Source organism: Anastrepha obliqua, chromosome 1, assembly GCF_027943255.1.
Source record: "Anastrepha obliqua isolate idAnaObli1 chromosome 1, idAnaObli1_1.0, whole genome shotgun sequence".
NCBI lineage: Eukaryota > Metazoa > Arthropoda > Insecta > Diptera > Tephritidae > Anastrepha > Anastrepha obliqua.
Genome location: NC_072892.1, coordinates 148779401 through 148802712, shown reverse-complemented (window position 1 = coordinate 148802712; position 23312 = coordinate 148779401).

Below are 23312 nucleotides of genomic sequence, written 5' to 3'. Positions count from 1 at the left end.
CAGGTAATGATTTTGTTGTTTTTTTTTCTTTTTGTTTAAAAAGCGCTTCTTTCGTGCCACTTGACCTTTGCAAATCTGTCGACGTAGCACCCACCGCATTATTTCGGAGCAAAATGATTTCCCCACCATTTCCTGCTGACTTTTTTGCCTGTTTGGGAGCCGATAGCTTCGGATTTTTTTCTTTTGGCTTTTCACGTTCTTTGAATACTTTTTAACCTTTATCGACAAAGTTTCAAAATTTTCTACAGCTTATTATCTTGAGGACAGAAACAATCAAGCAATAATTGAAAAATTGAGACTGTACAAATCGCAGAGACGAAACTTTAAAATTTTAAGAACATACAATGAATTTGAAAGCATTCAGACTATCTAAAATCAGAAAATATTATACCTTTACACTTAAAAAAATCTAATAATCGTACAGGAAACGACGATATCCGCCGAGGTTACATAATAAAACTAACATAACTGAACTACGGCGGCCGCCGTAGCCGAGTGGGTTAGTGCGCGACTACCATTCGGAATTCACAGAGAGAACGTTGGTTCGAATCTCGGTCGCCCCTCGGCAGGCAATGCCAAACCTCCGAGTGTATTTCTGCCATGAAAAAGCTCCTCATACAAATATCTGCCGTTCGGAGTCGGCTTGAAACTGTAGGTCCCTCCATTTGTGGAACAACAGCAAGACGCACACCATAAATAGGAGGAGAAGCTCGGCCAAACACCCAAAAAGGGTGTACGCGCCTATTATATATATATATTAGGGCGGGTCGATTTAAAAATCGCTCATTGCTCTGTGAAAATCGTATTCTTGGGATCAAAATAAGAAACTTTGCCGAAGGAACCATACCTCTAAAACGAATTCTGATGTCCCCCAATTCAAAAATATTACCATTTTTGGCCTTTACATGAAAAAATCAGCTAAATGGCTATGTTTTTTCTTTATTTTTATTTATTTATAATAATACTTATTATTTATATTATATATAATAATATCTATTTTTTCTCTTAAGAAATTTATTTAGTCAGAACATATGTAAATGAAAAAATTAATTTAAGTGAGTTATACGAGTAGAAAAGAAACTAAAAAGTTCGACCCAAATTGGGGGACATCAGAATTCGGTTGGTTCCTTCGGCAAAGTTTCTTATTTTGATCCCTAGAATATGATTTTCACAGAGCAATGGGCGATTTGTTTGCCTCCCCACAAATCGGCCCGGCCTAATATATATATACAGTGAAACCTCCCCTTGCGGACACCTCCAATAAGCGGACACTCCTCATAACCGGACAAAAACTGAGGAACCAAGCTTTATGTTGTGTTTTTAGAACAAATTCCACTCTAATAACCGGACGCGGACACTTTTTCTCATTTTTTTTGTTCTAATCACCTCTCAAAGGCGGACGCGGACCTCTCGGTAACGGACAAACAAAATATATCACTGAACAAATGTGTAAAGAAAACAATAAAAACCTCTCATAAGCGGACGCGATACTCTAATCCACGGACAACAAAGATAGTAGATAGACAATAGTTGAAATAAAAGATATTAAAAGAATATGGATGGGCGGTGATAACGTCAACAAAAAGAAAAAGTTCTTAAACGCGGTTGGCTCAAAAATTTACCATTTGTGTTTCGAATGGTTCGTTAAGGCCAGAAGCCCAAATATACCAATATCGGGTATTATTATAAAGGAAAAAGCAAAAGAAATCGCAGGCCGATTAGGTATTCAAAATTTTTCTGCGTCAAATGGATGGTTGGAGAAATGGCGTAGGCGTCATAATGTGACTTTCAAAAGAATATTTGGGGAATCTTCCGAGGATTGTGTGCCAATATGGTTGGAGATAAAGAAAAGCCATTGGTTATCGGAAAAGCAGCTTGCCCACGCGCCTTTAAAAGAGGCAATATAGGAAGTTTGCCAGTGGAATGGAAGTCAAACCGGAAAGCTTGGATGTCTCGTGAAATTATGTGTGAGTGGCTAGAAATGCTTGATAAAAAAATGGGCTGCCAGAAGAGAAAAAATCTATTATTTTTGGACAATGCTATAACTCACCCTCGAGATATTAAACTAGATAACATAAAGTTGATCTTTTTAGCTGCTAATACAACATCCGTTTGTCAGCCCCTCGATCAGGGTATAATACAAAATTTTAAGTGTCATTACAGATGCCATATAATCAAACATATTTTGACAAAATTAGGAAACATTCCAATGGACAGACTTTCAAAAACTTTTGACATTTTGGAGGCTGTTTTTTTTATTAAATCTTCATAGGATAACGTAACGGCAGAAACAATTAAGAATTGTTTTTCGAAAGCCGGGTTTCAAAAAGCTCGGCTTGAATGTTCTGACTTCGAGGCAGCGGATGATATTCCCATATCGACACTAGCGGCTTTAATAAAGATTTTAAATGAAAATCAGCAAGGTCAGTATACAGAAGAGTTTTTGTTAATCGACGAAGTTGTAATACAGAAGACAATAATATTGACGTTGTCATTGACGAAATTAATACTGAGGAATTATCTCGCGGAGAAAGCGAAGACTCAAATCATGTATGTGCCCAGGATGAATGTCAGATCAAGTCATATCCTGAAGCATTAGAACAACTGCGTCGCATTACACAATTTTTAAGAGACGATATTACTGGATTCTAATACGCCAAAACTTTAGAATGTCATCTTGAAAACCTTTTTCTGAAACATAAACAGGAAAATCTACAACAGACTACGGTATATGAATTTTTGAAGCCTAAAATATAAATATGTTCAATCAAATATGTATATTCAAATGTGTAAATATACTCATTGTTCCCAATATAAAAATGTCCATACATACATATATATTTTTCAATAAATATGAAAAAAACTGAACGTACCATAAAAGAACATAAAAAAATTAATATAATTAATTAATAATATTAATTAATTATTATTTAAAGAGGTGGGATAGTAATTTTAACCTAGAGTTTTTTTTCAACCCCCATAAGCGGACACTCCCCATAAGCGGGAGAAAATTGTGGAACCGTGAGTGTCCGCTTGTGGGAGGTTTCACTGTATATATATATAACATAACTGAAAATAAATTCCTGAAAAAAACCAAGAAACTATAACTAGAAATTTTTATAAAATTATAAAAATATATATAACTAATGCAAAGATAAGATATGTAAATAAAAGAAATTGGAATAGTGAAAATTATGAGAAATTAAGTAAAGAAGGGTATATAGAAACTGACAAATATGTTCAACGTAAATAGCCACTTGGATGTATGCAAAGTAAACTAAACAAATATTTATCAATAATAATAAAAGGATATATAAATGTGCCAACAAGCTTAATATAGAAGGTATTAGTTTGACATAAGAAATATGAGATAAAATAAAATTAAACATTATTTACAGATATTTTATGCAATAAAATAGTTATTTCTGCATAATACATGGGCTGAAAAGCTCCGGGCCTAGCATATAGATGCAATAGTTTCATTAGATTCACCGCTTTTTCAGTTAGTACTAATCCTAAAAAGACAGGTGGAAAAATTGCATGACGTTCTATTCATTAGTTCGTGAGTTATTGTGCTGAGAGTGACGCTACTTTTGTTATTTTCAAAAAAAGAAATCAACAAAAAAATTTCGAGTTTGAATTTTACACTGCTTCTTGATGGGAAAAAATACCTTTCAAGCTAAGCAAAGTATTATAGGCACTCCGCTGCCTAAGAAACAACTATAAAACGATGATTTGCTGACTGACTTCAAACGTGGTGGAGACACCAGTGATGCACAACGCAGTGAACATCCAAATGAGGCGGCAACACCAGAAAACATGAAAAAAATTCACAAAATCGTTTTAAATGATCGAAAAGTGAAGTTGCGTGAGTTAGCCGATTAAAGATATCAAAAGAGCGAGTTGGCTTTATATCGCATGAGCATTTGACTATGAGAAAGCTGTGTTGAGGACGAAGTGGAATCATCTCAACACCTTTTTCTAAAAGGGCAAAGGTTTAAACATCTGGGCTCTCACTTTTTCGCTACACCGGCGGATACTGCGGGCTTAAATATCACACAGCTGGTGAAACTCATTTGCAGCTTGAAGCGGCTAATACAAACGTAAATCGCCACTGTTGGTCATCATCCTCTAGTCCAAGCCCTTTCCTCCTTTTTCTTCCACCTGTCTGGTTTCTTCCCTTCTCCTTTCCCTTTCCCTCCCGCTATATGATACGAGGGATGCCTTTTATATGTCGGGATTAGAGAACAAAAACAAATTTTAATCAGCGAAAATCACTTTATTCTTTTTCAAAATATTCTCCATGAAGATCTATACACTTTTGCATGCGTTTGAACCAATTGTCGAAGCACTTTTGTCACTCAGAATGAGGTACCTTCAGATGTCGAAAAACGTTGACCTCTCAGTTTCTTTTTTACGTACGGGAATAAAAAGAAGTCATTCGGTGCCAAGTCCGGACTATGCGGCGGATGACCGATTAATTCGATGTTTTGGGTACTCAAAAATGCAGTTCTTTGAGCCGATGTGTGAGAGCTTTCCGTCTCTGGCGATTGGTTTTCCTAATTTCTTGGAAGAGAACTGGCAAGCAAATGGTTGTGTACCACTCAGAATTTACTGTTCTGCGTTGTTCTAGTGGCACGATTGCGACATGTCCAGTTTTTCCGAAAAAACAGGCGACCATTTGCTTGGAAGTGCTTCGTGCGCCAACAACTTTTGTTGGATTTGCCTTATCTTGAAACACCCATACAGTCGACTGCTGTTTACTTTCGGGCTCATACGCGTAAATCCATGATTCATCACCTGTCACGATGTCATAAACGTGTTTCGAAGCCCCGCGATCGTATTTTTTTAACATTTCCTTCGACCAATCGACACGAGCCCCTTTTTGAGCGATTGACAAATTGTGTGGGATCCAACGCGAACAAATTTTTTTGACAGTCAAATGTTTATGCAATATTGAATGTATGCTGGTCCCACTAATGCCTAAGATTGTCGCAATCTCACGATAGGTCACATGACGATCTTGCAATATCAGTTCGCGTACAGCATCAATGGTTTCCGGAACAACAACTGATTTTGGACGACCTTCACGAAATTCGTCTTGGAGTGAACTACGACCACGATTGAATTCACCATACCATCTATAAACACTGGTCCTTGATAGAGCTTCATCGCCAAAAACTGAATTAAGTTCATCCATGCAATGTTGCTGAGTTAGTCCACGTCGAAAGTTGTAAAAAATAATCGCACGAAAATGTTCACGATTTAATTCCATTTTTGGACCGAGATGAATCTTTTAAGTTACTGTAAACAACACAAATAACGCTGGTATTTCAAAACGTTCTGAGTACGTAAAAGCCAAAAAATGTCAAACTTTGCGATACAGCTGTCAGTTGCCAGATTGCAACACCAGGGTTGCCAAATCCCGACATATAAAAGGCACTCCTCGTATCACAACGGACAAATTCCATATTTAAGTTCGAGTGGGCCCTAACAAGGGCAGCCATTTAACCTAACCCAACCTAACCTATTTCTCCCGTTATATTTTTTTTTATTTTATTTCTTTTATTTATATTCGTTTATTCGGCGGCCGCCGTAGCCGAGTGGGTTGGTGCGTGATTACCATTCGGAATTCACAGAGAGGTCGTTGGTTCGAATCTCGGTGAAAGCAAAATTAATAAAAACATTTTTCTAATAGCGGTCGCCCCTCGGCAGGCAATGGCAAACCTCCGAGTGTATTTCTGCCATGAAAAAGCTCCTCATAAAAATATCTGCCGTTCGGAGTCGGCTTGAAACTGTAGATCCCTCCATTTGTGGAATAACACCAAGACGCACACCACAAATAGGAGGAGGAGCTCGGCCAAACACCTAACAGAAGTGTACGCGCCAATTATTTATTTTTTTTTTTTTATTAGGCCAATGAATATAAAAGATGCTTATGGGCCAAGTAGACATATTTTAAGATTAATCGGCAATAAAAAAAAGAAAGTACAAATAAACTATTTATGATTAATATTTAAAAACTTCAGTAGGAGATTCTTTGAACATGAAAGAGCTATCTCAACAAATTTAGAGATTTTATAATATTAAACAGAATTATGGCTCTAGTAATAAATAAAGAGATTTTGAAAGATCAACATAGAAGAACTCCCACCTACGCAGAGATCTGGCCGGAATATTAAAGAAATCCCTCCCAAGAAGCACCGGACAGTCAACAGCACCACGGATAAAAATGAAAGATAGAGATTGGATTATTCTCCGGTTCTGCAATGAATTTAAGTTGATTAAGTTTTAAGCTAATTTTGTAATTTTAATCTTAAGGTCATTGTTGAATGCAGCACAAATTCATGCGACGACCTGCATTTTTGTTCCCATTACTTGCATAAAATAAGCTGTGAGCAAAGATTTTGCTTTGTGGCTGCGTTTCAAACCCTACTGATCTGATCTGCTCCCTATGTTGGTGAAGTAATGGCTTAGTATTAACATTTAAATTTTTTTAAATTTCGACAGTTTTTCACTTTATAAAATCCTACATACATATATTCTTAAATTGATATTGCTTGAAATAAGCTGTGCGCCACTGCATGTACTCGTTCTTGCTCCTTGGCTTCTAGCAGGACTTGGCGTTCAATCACTAATACTCAGCTGCAAAGTAAATGCAAACGATTACCAACAAAACCACTTAGCTGCCACAAACACAATCTTGGCTTTTCCCATCTCTTTCAGAAAATTTGCCAGACTCCTCCTATCTAATGCATTAGTCGTGCATTTACAGGAACTTTCCATGCTTTTTACACAATTTTCCATTGAGTTCGTATGCGATATATGCACATGGAAGAACTTTTCGCTTTGAAGCCACCAGCAATGGAAAGTAACTTTCAGATTTAATTTTTTTTTTAATTTTTCTTGTTTTTTTTCAAAAATAAAACTTTTCGAAAAAGTTGACGTTTTATGCCAAGCTGATTACACACAATTAGCCAAGGCATTTATTTAACACATGCATGCACATGTTGGTGGATGTAACTATGTTAATACACACATACATGGACACATCTGATTATGGGAATGCATGTTCCTATACATGCATGTGGATGTATGTTTGTAAGTAATTACAAGTGTCAGCTTTGAATTTTTTTTCCAACTCTTTACCACTTTAGACTTCAATTATTTCTGCTCAAAGTGAAATGACTGCGGCAACGTTGGCAAAGTGAGGTTGAACGGATAAAAAAGTTGAAGCGTAAAAATTTAATGGATTCTCAACTCAAAGTAAAAGTTCAAACGCTTTGTAGCTTATGAATCAGCTGCTCACACGGAATTGCCGTGACAAACGGAATTGATGCGACAAAACTGGATAAATTTATAATGCACCTGGGCACAACTTTATTAAAACCAAACAAAAAAAAAAAACAAACAAAAAAAAAACAATGCATAAAAACTATATAAAGGGCAGCCGCTGTAATCGAATGAGTTCGTTAGTGCATTGGTACGAAACCCACTGTGACCATAAAACACGAAATGATTAAAACGCAGTATTTCTAATAGCGATCGCCCTGGGCGGGCAATGTTGAACCTCCGAGTGTATTTCTGCCACGAAAAAGCTCCTCATAAAAAACCATCTACCATTCGAAATCATGGTAAAACTGTAGGGCCATTTGTATTTCTGGGAAAGCATCAAGATGCACACCACAAATTTAAAGAGGAACTCGGTCAAACACCCCACGATAAATGTACATACGTGTCATTATAAAGGGGTTTTCAATAAGGGCGGGTAGATGTTGAAATGGAATAAAATGGCGTTTGCTGTGTGGCAAGTAGCGCCGTCCTGCTGGAACCACATGTCGTCTAGATGCATATGGTTCAATATGGGCCATAAGAAATTGGAAGGGCTACCACGTCTACCGAAAAATGGGCGCAATGCGCGCAACGTTTGCGTTAATGAACACTCATTTTGGTAATAAAGTTTTATCATTTGAACGTGCTGTTCAATCGTGTAACTTGCCATGATGATTTGGCATAGACAACTAAATAATAAACAAAAGATTTGACAGATGTCACCAAAACAAAATGGCTGCCACAGGGCGCCAAAATCGACCCGCGCCAAGGAAAACCCCTCTTTGTGTACAGGGTTACCGGAAAAGTCATCCTAAACACTTAAGAATATTAATTTTAGGTAATTTTTGATTAATTTGGTTATATCGGATGATATTCAAAACTTAACCGCTTTCGAGATATACCATTTTAAAAAATAATAAAAAAAAATGTTCTTTTTGAAATAGTTTATGTTGTTAATTTTTTTATATTTTTTTATATTTTTTTTTTGTCTCGAATTTTTTTTTATTTTTACATTTTCTTTATGAAATTTTACCCTCCACTATTTGAGCTCGAAATTTACCGACGAATAACTTTTTTCATTTTAGTTTATTATACTTTTTAGATAGCTAAAATAAAACTCCTGTTCCAATTGACGAAAGAAACTGGGCTAATATAGGCTAGGCAAAAGCCGAATGTATTTGTTGAGCATTTGGAAAAAACCTTTCGCTCTAATAAAGGCACTGATGCAGTAGAACCTAATGGTAACTGCCCTGAGTATGATGAATATTTTATTCCATTTACACCAGAAGAAGTTAGTAAGGAAACTTACAAAGTGAAGCTTGAAAAGTCCTCTTGACTTAATTTAATCCCGACTGAAATCCTTCGCATTTTGCCAAAAAAGGTACATACCTATAATTGGAAATTCGCTACCTAAGCCTGGTAAATCACCTAACAAAGTGTACTCTTGCAGCCCATTATCATTGTTACCAATAATAATGACACTTTTTGAAAAAATACTTAAAAAAGTTTACAGTCTCTAATTGGAAATAAACGCCTGATTATCACTCCCCAATTTTCTTTCAGAAAACATCATTCAACACTTGGTCAAATACACAGAGTCGTAAGCACCATAGAACGCGCTATGGCAAAGAAAAAAATGTGATCAGCCGTTTTTGTTGAAATATCGCCAGCTTCCGACAAAGTATGGCACGAAGAACTCTTCCAAAACCTCTGCTATCTCTCTTGCATACCCATGGTGTATCATTAGCAAATTGGTAATTAACTGGGCGGCCGCCGTAGCCGAATGGATTGGTGCGTGATTACCATTCGGAATTCACAGGTAGAGCGTTGGTTCGAATCTCGATGAAACCAAAATGAATAAAAACATTTTTCTAATAGCGGTCGCCCCTCGGCAGGCAATGGCAAACCTCCGAGTGTATTTCTGCCATGAAAAAGCTCCTCATAAAAATATCTGCCGTTCGGAGTCGGCTTGAAACTGTAGGTCCCTCCATTTGTGGAACAACATCGAGACGCACACCACAAATACGAGGAGGAGCTTGGCCAAACACTCAAAAAGGGTGTACGTGCCAATTATGTATATATATATAATATATATAAGTAACTGCAACATTTGCGGATGATACTGCCATACTCGCTCAACGATGACGACGAGGCCAAATATTTGGGCATAACACTTGATGGCACACTGAGCTGGAGAGTTCATGTTAGGAAAAAACGAGAAGAGCTTGACTCATTAGTAGGCGCTCAAGCTTATCAATCCGCAGCAAATTACTTATTTAAAAACGTTCATCGTGATCTTGGTATGCCAACTGTAACTGAAGTAACTAAGCAATTTGCCGTAGCTCACACACAGCAAATAGAAAATCGTGTGACGGATGCAGCATCCAACTTACCTCGGCTGAATTCCCCTCGGAGGCGTTTAAAACGCACAACGGTAGCAGATCTTCTACAGAGCGAGTAGCGATTAATAAAATCATTAATAAAACAAAAAAACAAAGCCCGGACACACTAGTTTTGAAAATAATTTGCGGCAAAGCTGTCATCCATACCTTTTTTTACTGACGTGAAGTAGATGATAGTGATATCAAGCAGCTGTTTTTAACTATTTTCAAATTTTATTATAGATTTTTATTCTCGACGTACTCTTTTACTAAAACCAGAAGATATATCGAACCCTTGAACTAACATTTAACAGGTAACATCTCTCTGATCTGGGTTCCAGGGCATAGAAGCTTAGACATACATTTTTTTGATGACGCCATCTTTTTAATGAGTCAGTGCGTTGGAAGTTACATCCCTAGCTGACTTCCAATGAGAGTTCGGTGGCATTCGGTTAAATGGAAGCGAAGTTCTTGCATCTAAAGTGTCAGTGTGTTTATGCCATCAGTACAAAAATTAGTTTCGAACAAAGAGCTAATATGAAATTTTGTTTTAAAATGGTTAAACGATTACCAAAACATTCGAATTGATGAAAGAAGTTGATTTCTTTATGAGTGGTTTACACGTTTTAGAGATGGTTGTTAGGGCATAAATGACAATGAATATACGGGCCGCTCAAAATCACCGTAAACTCCATCGAAACCGTTTGCAAATTTATTAAAAATGAACCGAAATCATCACTGAAATTCATGGAATCGGAGTTGAATATCTCCAAAACATCGATTTATCGCATTTTAACTGACCATTTGGGCTTACGAGAGGTCTGTGCATGTTTCACTCGGCACAAGTTAAGTGAGGGCCAAAAATTGCTCAGTATTCAACATCCGAAAGACCTCATTAAAGAGGCGAGAAAAGACGAGAACTTCCTTTACAACGTTTTAACTGGTGATGAAACGTGGTGTTTCCAACATGAATCTGAAACTAAACGTCAAAGTGCCGAATGGAAGGCACCAGACGAGCCACCATCCAAAAAATCGCGTTTGCCGAAATCAAAAACTAAGTCGATAATCATTTGTTTTTACGATTGCAAGCGAATTGTCCACAAGCAATTCGTGCCAATGGGCCACAGCGCCAATGCAATTTTCTATCTTGGCGTTTTGAAGCGTTTGTTGCATCGCATTCGTCGAGTTAGACCTGAAGACCGCAAAGGAGGAAGCTGGTGCTTATTGCATGATAATACAACATCTCATCGGTCCACTCTTGTGCCTAATTTTTTGACTAGAAATCGCATTTTAACCATCAATCACTCACCGTATACACCTGATATGGCTCCCTGTGACATCTACCTTTTCGGAAAATTGCATTTGGCAATGAAAAGTGACCGTAGTGCGCATCCAAAAGGCTTGTACCGACATCCTGAAGGGATTTCCGGTAAATGCCGTAAAACACTTTTTCGAAAAGCTTTTGTCAGAAAAAAGTTATCAGAGCAAAACTCCTGTCGTTTCTTTTTTAGCTCAGTCTTGTTTATTTTTGACCTCACCTTGTATAATATTACACTTTTTCTAACGCTTCTTCATTTTACTTCTTTTTGTACTCCAGCCTACAAATACTGCAATTTTTAAAAGATTTAACGACAATGCCTAAAATACCTGAATCAATTGCCATGGAATGGATCAGATATTCCACATGACTCCAGTGAAGTGTAGTGCAGACAATTTCGGGTTGGCCTCCCTGATAGTGGAGCCAGCAGATGAGCACCGACGCGCATCTGGCATTTGTTAAAGCAATTCCTTACTTATCTCGTATTTTTTTCCAATCACAAACAAGTTGAGAGATGTCATAGCATTCATACATAGAAGCATAGGTAGGTAGGTAGGTAACATGGCAAGAGTGCCACAAGCACACTACAAGTAGCACTTACGTGCCGTTTTGATACAATAATGTAGACCATTACCTGTGCAAAAAAAAATGTTTGGGAAGAGAAAACCTTCTACAGCCATCCAGTGCTGTTGATGTAGTGGAGAAGACGAAAGGGATCTAGGCTGAAGAATTTCTTCAAGTCATTCCCAAAGGGCATGCTAAGGATAATCAAGCGCCTAACCGCCAGAGCCGGACATTTGCAGAGAAAGTGTTCAACGGTCTCTTTCTCTGCAGGATCCCCCCAGCATGCACGGAATTCCAAGCTTCTCCGCATGAGTACCGATCATCCAGTAACGAGTGAACACCGCAACGAGTTCGGAAATTGAATGGCGAGGAATTCCCATCACCTTAAGCGTTCTGTTTCTGTCGTATTGAGGCGATAGTGTTTTCGAAATAGCGCACGATGAGCATACCTCCAGCTGTCTTGGGCTTTTTTTAGAAAGAAATTGTGTAGTTTTCCTTTAACAACGGACAAAGGGACGCCGATGTCTGAGAGGGGGACAGCTGAAACCGGTTCTGTCGACCCCTTCCTGGCAAGCTCATCGGCAATTTCATTTCCCTCTATATTCCTGTGCCCAGGAACTCAGATAAGGAAGATGTTTCCTGCTCGATCGAGATGTTTGAGTTCCTCCTTACAGGAGTTCACCAGAAGAGAGCTGCAATACGGCGACGACAGGGCCTTGATCGCAGCTTGGCCATCAGAAAAAAATATTAATAGAAGTATACTTATTGCATAGAATTATACTCTCTTTATATATATTACGCACTTTTTGGGATATCAAATGGCGGTTTAAGTTCCTTCTAATATCATTTTACCACTCAACAGACTAAGCGCATATTACCAAATTAGGCTCAAAGGCATACAAGTTCATACATTCAAAATCACTAACCAGCACTGCAAAGTAACTTTGTAGCTACGTTTGGCCTGAGACTTTTGTTTCTTAATTACAAATTTTGTCCAAACCCAACCTCTTTTGATACACTTAAATGAACTTTTACGAAAATATAAGAAATTAGAAGTGCAATCCCTTCCACTCCGTCACTTATTCTCACTTCTTACTAAATGTCATATACCACCACTAACTACCTACGTCTGCCGCTCAACTAGCTTTTGCTACCTAGCCACAAATTCTATTACTTTTACCCACTCATACATACCTACGTATATTTATTACAAAATATTTTTATTATACAAAAATTATTAATATTAGTTTTATGTAACCTGAATTCCATTAAATATTTTCGCAATCACATCTACATACACGCACACACGCACACCACACAATCAATTGACACCTCCACCTTACTAACTTGACCAATTTTCGGAGGCCAACAAAATAAATACAATTTTTCCAGGCGCCACAAGTCACTGCTAGCCAAGTACCATAAGCCACGCACTCTACTCGAAACACTTAGCTTCTTTACTCTCCCTTACCAACAGTAACCCACACACACACATACTTGTGCATATATGCATATGTATGCTTACACACACACGTACTTAGCTCTCCAACCGACGTTTAATGTTAATGACCGGCAATGAGCCCGAAATAAGTGCCCGCTAAATTAGAACTGAGTACCCAATAATGGACGCACAAAACAAAACAAAAAAAAAATCAACATTAGCAGGCGAAAAAAATGTAAGCAAGTATATAAAAGAATTGCGGAAAATCGATAGCATGCTGCATAAAAGCAGTTCGAGTCGCCAGCCTTTTGTTTGCTGTTGCTATTGTTAATCTTTCTGGTCTGTTAGTTTTTGCCGGGGCAGCTGTCATTGTTTTGGTTTCGACTCAATTTATTTGGTTGGTCAAAAACTATGTGTTTATGTGCATATCCTGCTGAGCAAGTCTAAATCGGAAAAAAAGAAATATCTGGTACGTTACTGGTATTACTGGTGCGAAAGAGGGTCTGTCTGACTATAGTAACTAGTTTTTTGTTAAGCCAGTAAGTTGCCTGCTAGTTGCGCGGAGACGCCTTGTGACTTTACGACATTCATATATTGCGAATGGTGATAGAAATAGAAAAATCTCTAGGAAATTTCAAGTATTTGCGCCAATGGTTCACCACTAACTATAATATTAGAAAACGAGCTTGCATTTTCCATAGGATTCCACAGAAATAGGTGAATGATATGCTCACTTTAGAAGTAACCGAATGGGTTAGTGCGTGACTGCCATTCCGAGTACGAAGGTTCGAATTTCCGTGCATGAATCACCAAAATGAACAAAAAGTTTTTTCTAATAGCGGTCACCCCTCGGTAACCAATAGCAAACTTTCGAGTGTATTTCTGCCATGAAAAAGTTCCTCATAAAAAACTATCTGCCGTTCGGAGTCGGCTTAAAACTGTAGGTCCACCCATTCACGGAACAACATCAAGACCCACACTACAAGCAGGAGGAAGAGCTCGGCCAAACACCGAAACAGAGTGTAAGCGCCAATTATATATATGTATAAAAAGGTTCGTAAATGTATTTAGAAGGACATATCTCATCAACAGTACATTGCACTGAGTCACAATGTTTGTGCTTCAAAAAAAGTCCTTTGACAATTGTGGGATTAGTCAAGCCAGTTGTGTGTTATAGCTTTCCAAAATGAAGTTACAAAGAAACAGAAAAAAGCCAACTATGAAAATGGGTCACATACAAGAAAAATTTGAAAGAGCTGGTTAATTTGCGAATATATCAAATGATACCAGAGGTAATGTACTTTCGCTCGCATGTTTCCAAAATCTAGTATCTCGCAAATAATTTGTCGTTGGTAAATTAATATAATAATCATGACCTTCAGTCATGATCGATAAACAATCACCCTTATTGAGTCTTGATCATAGCAGGCTTAAAATCCGGATCAGATTAATACACACGCCTAGCCATTCTCTGCATATGAGTTGATGTCTTCTCAGCTCTTCGCCACCCTTCTTGACTTGCTCACATTGCAATGCGCAGATCCAATCCGCCGCAATTAGACTACGTTTAGCCGTACCAGCCAAAAACTATCCCGCAGGGGCTCTAGAACCCAAAGACTTCACTCTACTTCAGGAGGTCACGATGTATTTAAAGGATGGATGCAATCTGTTTCTTTCTGCTGTACCTACTTCAGGCTCAGTGTTCTGGTTGTTAACTGCCATGGATAAGAAGGTCGCGCAGTGGCTCGCAAGTAGGAGACAGAAAGATCTGTAGCTGGACACTTAGATATGGATATAATTTTCCGCCTTAGCCCAATGTTACGGTATGCTTCCTAAGAAGTACGGAGAAGTCTGTGGAGTACGCAATTGGGCTTCTTAAAGTAAGTGGGCGCCCTGGGTGGCACGAAATATGCTAGGCTCAGGCTCAGCACGGGCATCGAAGAAGACTCCTACAGGAATACTTAAAGGATAAGCTTCCGGCTGAAGGGCCAGTTCAGCATAAGAATAGGGCAATATAGGACCTCTCGCAGAGGATACCCAAGAAGTTCATCGTTTTTAATAGCGATATTAAAAATGGTGCGTTACAGATCTTTTGCGCCGATATTTAGTAGTGGTCGAAACCAAGTTGAACGTAAACTGAGCCCTTAAAGTGGTTTTCTCGTGAGCAGCACACTTAGCGGAAGACCACATTAGCATCACCCCAGATGAGATTCAGACTGACCAGACGCCTGTATAAAGAAAAGGTTGTCATACCACAGGTATTATATAGTGCAATGCCAATGCATACAGCAAAGAATGAGGAAGACCCAAATCCAATCAAGGATGTGAGTCTCTATTGAAATTTATTATAATTAATGATTTATATATATATAATAATACAAGCCATCAAGAAGGAGCGTAAAAGCGAAGAGCTAAAGCGATGAGACTTAATCTAGTATGAAACTGTGTCAGAATAAGTCTTTATTGGGAGGATATAAGCAAAAGAAATTTAAGGATCGCATAAGTCTCACTAAGAAGTAATTGTGAATACGAGGTGGCATTTTTACAGACCACTGCAGATTGGGCAGTTACGTGAATGTTACTATGGTCTATACCACTCCTATCACTTGTGCGACTAGTTCCCGGAAACTTCAACACACCTGTCTCTCAAATGCGATGCCACAGCGAGCAGAAGCGTACACATCTCGGCCTGGTATAGCCAGAAGAAAGGCACATACACTCAGCTTAACACAGCTCCGTCCTAGGTTTATAGATGGAGCAAGGTTGGAATGAGGTACTTTGATGAGTAAAGGGCGCGAGGATCTTAAGGTCATTCAACATTATAAGCGAGTTTGAAGGCCCTGAAGTATTGAGGTATTTAGACTGCACTAAATCAGTATGGCATTAGGTGCGATAAACGATATTAGAACAACTATCGCTCCAAAAAAAAATCAGTGAAAAAGAAAATTAACCCAAAAGTCGCAAAAAGGAAAACCAGTCATGATTTCGAGTTCCCAAAACGGGCAACTGTTTGAAACCAGTGATTATCCCTTGGGATACATATTGCGTGTGTGCTTGTGTGTGGCGTAGTGGCGCAACAGGAAACGAAAATGCGAACAAGCAAAAACAATCGACAACGACAATAACAACAAATTCTAAAAACAATGAAATAGCGAAAAATGAAAATGGATCATTGCTGTTATACGCCACTTAAAAGCATTGCCACAGTATGTAGTAACAAGTTGGGAAGCTCGATGAAACATGGAGAAAACAAAGCTCCTGAAAAAATATGTAAGCGCATAAAAGGTCAACGAGCGGCGAGCAAATGTGGGGAAAGAGCAAATTATTTGATTAATGGAAAAATGCTGCGGTTAATTAGTTGGGACAATGGGCAAAGCTATAGCTGAAACAATAACATGCAACAAGGGCATTTAAGCAACAAAACTCAATGTGCGGGCGCTAAATTAAGATGTACGGAAAGTGAGGTAAACGAATTGAAAACAACTACGGATATAAGGAGGGGATAATGTTTAAGTAGCTACGATAAATACTTCCTCTCTTTCAATGCTGTACTTTTTCTATTCATTTGCCCGCCTGTTGGTGTAGGTTTAGGCGATGTTGGCTGATCTGGTTAATGCACTGAGGATATTAACACAGATGCAAAGTTTAGAATAGCTTTTAAAGTTTAGAATATACCATAATTTTTCAGTAGAACAATAAAACATTAATTCGTATCTAACTGAGACAGCGAAGCTATGGGACGTCTGACTGAAGTAGCAGGCAAGCAGAAAAGTAAGGAGTGAATTGAAAACAAAAACAAATTTTAATCATCGAAAATCACTTTATTGTTTTTCAAAATATTCTCCATGAAGATCTATACACTTTTGCATGCGTTTGAACCAATTGTCGAAACACTTTTGCCACTCTGAATGAGGTACCTCCAAAACATGCATTCTGAATACCGCAACCGCTTCTTCAGGTGTCGAAAAACGTTGACCTCTCTTTTCGGGAATAAAAAGAAGTTATTCGGTGCCAAGTCAGGACAATACGACGGATGACCCATTAATTCGATGTTTTGGGTGCTCAAAAATGCAGTTGTTTGAGCCGATGTGTGAGAGCTCGCATTGTCCTGGTGAAGAGTGATCCGTCTTTGGCGATTGGTTTTCCTAATTTCATGGAAGACAACTGACAAACAAATGGTTGTGTACCACTCAGAATTTACTGTTCTGCGTTGTTCTAGTGATACGGTTGCGACATGTTCAGTTTTTCCGAAAAAACAGGCGACCATTTGCTTGGAAGGGCTTCGTGCGCGAACAACTTTTGTTGGATTTGGCTCATCTTGAAACACCCATACAGTCGACTGCTGTTTACTTTCGGGCTCATACGCGTAAATCCATGATTCATCACCTTTCATGATGTCATAGACGTGTTTCGAAGCCCCGCGATCGTATTTTTTGAACATTTCCTTCGACCAATCGACACGAGCCTTTTTTTGAGCGATTGACAAATTGTGTGGGATCCAACGCGAACAAATTTTTTTGACAGTCAAATGTTTATGCAATATTGAATGTATGCTGGTCCCACTAATGCCTAAGATTGTCTCAATCTCACGATAGGTCACATGACGATCTTGCAATATCAGTTCGCGTACAGCATCAATGGTTTTCGGAACAACAGCTGATTTTGGACGACCTTCACGAAATTAGACGAATGAACTACGACCACGATTGAATTCACCATACCATGGTGATAAACACTGGTCCTTGATGGAGCTTCATCGCCAAAAAATTAATTAGGTTCATCCATGCAATGTTGCTGAGTTAATCCACGTCGAAAGTTGTAAAAAATAATCGCACGAAAATGTTCACGATTTGATTCCATTTTTGGACCGAGATGAATCTTTTAAGTTACTGTAAACAACACAAATAACGCTGGTATTTCAAAACGTTCTGAGTACGTAAAAGCCAAAAAATGTCAAACTTTGCGATACAGCTGTCAGTTGCCAGATTGCAACACCAGGGTTGCCAAATCCCGAAATATAAAAGGCACCCCTCGTAGAATAGGTTTCGTGTTCAATGATCGAAATCGATGATTAAAAATAATGTATGTAAAAGTAAAGTATCAAATATTAAAAACTAAAATGATTGGTGATATTCTTAAAAAGTCAATACTTCATTATACACCCCTCTGTAATAGGCCAAAAGAATTGGATGATGGAAACTAAAACATACAACAGCGGAATAAAGATGTCAAACCATGCAGCGGTGGCCAAACTGATGGGACCCTGAATCGAGAGACAGACGGACGGCGAAACTTAGACAAGTGGGCTCAAAGGAACTTTAGAGAAGTGGACTATTTCATGACTCAGTTCCTCTCGGGCCACGGATATCTCCGGAAATGCCTTTACCGCATGGGTATGGTAAGTATATTGCGAAGAACCGAGTGATGATGCCGGACGCACGTTTTTTAGTTGCGACAGATGGGTCGTGGAAAGAGTTCCTCTGAAGGAGCAGATTGGCGACATCGCACTGACCAATATAATGAGGAAAAAGCTTGAACGCGAAAACAGCTGGAATGCGGTTAAAAGATGCATTGCAGACGTATTACGGAAAAAAGACAGACCTCGAGACAGTACAACAAAGCGAAGCTTCACTGACAGAGACAAAGCTGGCCACAAATATGAATGCATGAACGATTAAAACTGATCCATTTCATGCACGCTGTTCTCGGCCCTCTCTGCATTACTTCGAGAGTAAGTAATTCAGGGAAGGAAGTATCTCCAGGTGAGAAGGAAGAATTGTTTTGGGGGCCACACCACTCAACGCAGTAGATGACGGCCAATATAAGCGCGAAAACAATTTGAACCTACCTGACCTACAAAGAAAATAAAAAAAAATTTATGTAGACATAAATCAATAAAAAATTAACTTTTTTTAATACCAAAAAAAAGTTATATGAAAGAGTGAAACAAATAAGCCCCGAATTGCATTTCCCATGCGAGAAGATCTCAAAATTTATTCATTGCTTTGTTCAGTTTAAAAACGCATGCCTGCCCTCAGCATTAGGAATTGCTGTTCGTATTTGGCACTCTTAGGATTGCTTATTTCCGATAAAAAAATTCCAAAACTAGAACTTTCAGTTCGCTGAGAAGCCGGAAATAATGGAACAGGAAAAATTAAAGCATGAAAAAGTGGATCACTCAGTTTGTCATATGACAAACGAAATTCGTGATGGCATCAAAGATGAAATCAGCAATAGGCTCCTCTTACAGTCCTACAGGAATTCGAGGAATAGTAAAAATATCCAATATTTTTTATGCCATTTTAAGCAAATAAATCGAAACAATTTTCGACTTACACTATGACTAAAAATTAAATCAATTTTGATTTATCACAAGTGATTTAGCTATAAAACCCATGACTCAGAAAAAGATGTGACATCCACAAATACACACTTCTGTAGTATTTTTCCACATTGATATTATCTAAGCATTTCTGAGCATTTGTATCAACAGTGACCATCAAATATCGGCTGAGCTATTCAAACATGGCAGTGAGGAGTTGGTAAGGGGAGGCCAAGTCCAGCTCCTATGCAAAATACGGTCGAATGAAGGTATGCCTGCCGATTGGTATTGGGGTATGCCCTGCCAAATGCATAAGAAGGGCAATTCTGCAATTTGTGCCAATTATCGCGGAATTAGTATTCTAAATATCGCCTATAAGATTCTAGCGAGCGTATTGTGTGAAAAGCTTTAGACCTGGAAAGTCTATCATCGGCCAAATATTCACAATAAGCCAAATCTTGGAATAAACCCCTGAAAGGAAAATCGACACACACCATCTTTTCGTCGACTTCAAAACTGCATTCGACAGAACAAAAAGGAGTTTCCTGTATGTCACGATATCTGAATTTGGTATCCCCACAAAATTAATTCGGCTATCAATAACAATTGCGCCGTCAGAATTGAGAACGACCTCTCCAAGCCGTCTGATATCAAACGAGTCTTTAGACAGGGTGAGTCGCTGTCGTCTGGCTTCTTTGACCGATGCTGGAAAAAATCGTGAGAGCCATGGAACTTAATCGGTCAGGCACAATTTTTTATAAGAGGACAAAATGAAGTACTTCCTGTCACCAGACAAACAATCGGCGTATCATCACCCACGTCGTTGTTGACAATTACGTTGTACGTTTTTGACATTCAAAGTTGTAAGAAATTTCGCGTATCTAGGAACCAGCATTAACACCAATAACAACGAAGTGCTACTTCGGACTAAGTATGTAATTGAGTAGTAAAGTCATCTCTCCATGAACAAAACCAACACTTTATAAGGCTCTTATCATGCCCGTCTTAACGTATGGCGCAGAAGCTTGAACGATGGCAATGTGCGACGAGGCGTCCCATGGAGTGTTTGAGAGAAAGTATCTGCGGAAGATTTTCGAATCTTTACACGACGATAGAACAATGAGCTGTATGAGATTTATGACGTCATACACATAGTGCGACAAATAAAGATCCAGCGGTTTCTTTGGCTGGGACATATCGTCCGAACGCTCCGGCTCTGAAAGCAATCGATGCGGTATAAGCTGAAGGTGGTAGCAGAGAAAGAGGAAGGTCACCTCTGCGTTGGAAAGATCTTATGAAGAGCTTGGCCTCACTTGGTGCGTTCAATTGGTGGCGGTTAGCACGAGAAAGGATCAACTGACGCGCTTTGTTATATACATATATATATATATATATATATTTATAATTGGCGCGTATACCCTTTTTGGGTGTTTGGCCGAGCTGCTTCTCCTATTTGTGGTGTGCGTCTTGATTGTGTTCCACAAATGGAGGGACCTACAGTTTCAGGCCAACTCCGAACGGCAGATATTTTTATGAGGAGCTTTTTCATGGCAGAAATACCATCGGAGGTTTGCCATTGCTTGCCGCGCTTTGTTATACTCTGCCAAAATCGTGTAAGCTGTTATCGCGCCAATCAAAGAGATGGAGAATTGACACTCTTTACGCATGTGTTGTAACCGATTTCAATCACGATTTTTACCTCCTCTATTTTTAACTAAATTTTGTATTCAAAATGAAATATATTTCAAATATAAATATTTTTCTAAAACGATAAATAATTTATTTAAATTCAACCAAATTCGTGATGGGTGGTATGAACATCAATGCAAGGCTTTAATAAAAGCTTCTTCAATCATATTTTTTCATTTAGTAAACGTAAACCAATATGTGCTTGTGTATACCCATACATACATACGCACGAGCATGTACACAGAGTATAAAAGTTCTGTTTCAATCGAGTTTAAATTACTTTACTTGTTAACTTAAGGTTTTCTTTGAACCAGTCCGTTTTAAGTAATAAATTCAAAAGCAAAAACCTACTATAACATTGTTTATACTACATCGAAACATATCTGCTGCATTTTGAGTTGCGAGAAATATTAAAATTTTTTTCTTTTCTGTTTTTGGTTTTTTGTTTTTTTGTGAGTTTAAGTTTTACATCAACTCTGTTTAGCTCATCCACAAACTTTTCCAATGCTTCAATTAATAAAACTCACACACAAACAACTGCACACCATTACCGATAAATCGAAAATTTATTCCAAATTTTATAAAAGTGGAAAACTAAAAGCTTTGCGGCAAAGTAACCATGAACACTTAAAACTGTTTGCCTAATCCAGAAAATAAAAAACAAAAAAAAAAAAAAACTCGTTGTGGAAAACTAATTTACTTGACAAACAGAAACGATGGCAATGGACGCCTGTCGAATTGGCGATTATAAATATGCATACATAAAGGCACTCAAATACACACACTCGTACGATGATCAAAAGTAAGTAGCAAGAAATCAATGAAGGATGAACTACTTCCATTTGCACAAAATTGGAAAAGTTTGAAATTTTCATATTTTCATAGCCAAACGCATCGTGCAGAGAGATGAGGATTAGCATCAATAAATTGATATGATGAACTCAAACAGTTTCGGTGTACGATACTCACCAGACGCAAGTAAAGACATTGCAGCTCAATAGCAAACAAAACATACTCACACACACACATATGTGCGTGCATACAAACCAATCAGTGAGCGCTTCAATGAATTGTCGAAGGGAGTATGAAAAGTGAACGTGTTTGATTGCAAGACAGCGTGGGTTTGTTGGTTTGTTCTCTCTGACGCCATGCGACGCCAGTGTAGTAAAACATATGCAAACAGAGTTTAATTGCTGTTGGAAAAATCTCAGCCGTATTGTAGTATGTGTGAGTAATGTACAAATTCATACCCAGCAAGCACAAGAAGAAAAATACTCTCGAAGGTTTAATAAGCCCTAAGGGTATCAAGCTGAGGTTCGCACGTCTTAGCATTTGAAGTTAACTATTACTCAAACGTTGTTTCTCAGCTTGTGCTCAAGTTGAGAGATTTTTTTAATTTGTTTTTTTTTTTTTTGCTCCATTATTTATTGCTTCCGTTAATTAATCTTTACAATAATTCAAAACTAAAATAATGTTAACTCAAGATTTACGTATTAAAAAAATATATATAAAGAGTGTTCAGATTGGAGGAACTTGTTCCAATAGGGCATTTTTGACAGATCACGCGTGACTAGTGTCAAAATAATGACACTTTTTGTTTCGTTATCATTGGCATTTCATCATGGAAAGTCTTACGCCTCAGCCACGCTTACAAATCGTACAAATTGTATGTATTACGAAAATCTATGCTCGTTGAAAAGTATTCATCGTGTGTTCAGGCCAACTTATGCTGCACATAGTTGTCCTACCGAACGCACTATTCGGCAAATCATCAGCAAAATTAAGAACAATTTTACATTATTGGATGATACTCGACCGATTAGCTTACGTACAGCCCGCAGTGAAGAGAATATTGCGGCTGTAAATGAGAGTTTTGCCGAAAATCCGGAAGAATCGATTCGAAGCCGACCTTAACAACTTGGCCTACCTTATGGCCCTACTTGGACGATTTCACGCCAAGATCTTGGTTTGAAAGCATATAAAATACAGCTAGGCCGGCTGATCTTCTAAAACGCCATAATTTCAATCGTTGGGCTCTTCAAAAATTCGCCGAATATCCCCCTTTTGGGACCCGAATTTTGTTCAGCGATGAGGCCTACTTTTGGCTCAATGGCTACGTCATTCATTCAATCATTTATTCATTTATTGCCCAAAATAATGGCTACGTCAATAAGCAAAATTACCGGATTTAGGCTGAAGAGCGACCCCGTAGCCCTCTCAAGAACATCCATTACATCCAGTGAAAGCAACCATGAAACAATAGAT